This window comes from Gavia stellata, chromosome 33 (genome assembly GCF_030936135.1).
Source record: "Gavia stellata isolate bGavSte3 chromosome 33, bGavSte3.hap2, whole genome shotgun sequence".
NCBI lineage: Eukaryota > Metazoa > Chordata > Aves > Gaviiformes > Gaviidae > Gavia > Gavia stellata.
In genome coordinates this window covers 3,205,331-3,205,906 of record NC_082626.1, presented here as the reverse complement: position 1 = coordinate 3,205,906, position 576 = coordinate 3,205,331, and positions in this window count along the sequence as shown.

Here is a 576-nt window from a genome sequence, read left to right as displayed (position 1 = left end):
GACAAGGCCCGGGGCGCTCGTTACGGGCTGCTTCGCCCCGTCCTTCCACGCCTGGCCGGGCAGGGAGCGCCACGGGGGAAACAAACCCGCCCGGAGCCCCCGACACCCCCGGCGGGCTCCGGGCAGCGCTTCGTGCCGCGGGGCCGCGCTGCGCCCCGCCCGCCCTCACCGTGCAGCGCCCGGCGTCCCGCGGCGCGGAGCCCCGCTCCGAGGCGCACTCCAGGTAGGCGGCCACCGCCCCGTCCCTGCAACACAAACCGGCGGCAGCTGCCGGCGGCCCCGCGCCGCCGCCGCCGCCGCCGCCGCCGCCCCGCACTCACCAGGCCACCGCCGCCTCCGCGCCCGCGCCGCCGGGCCCCAGCGCGCCCACACCGCCTGCAAGAGAGAGCGGTCACGGCGGGGCCGCCCCGCGCCCGCCCGCCCCCCGCCCCGCGGTACCTTTCAGCTCCAGCGCCACCAGCCGCGGCGTCCGCGTCTCCCGCCCGCCCGCCCCGCGCCCGCTGCGGAGCAGCGCGGCGGAGCGGAGCTCGGCGGCCTCGGCGGGGCTGCGCAGCGCGGCGGCCTGCGGGGAAGGGG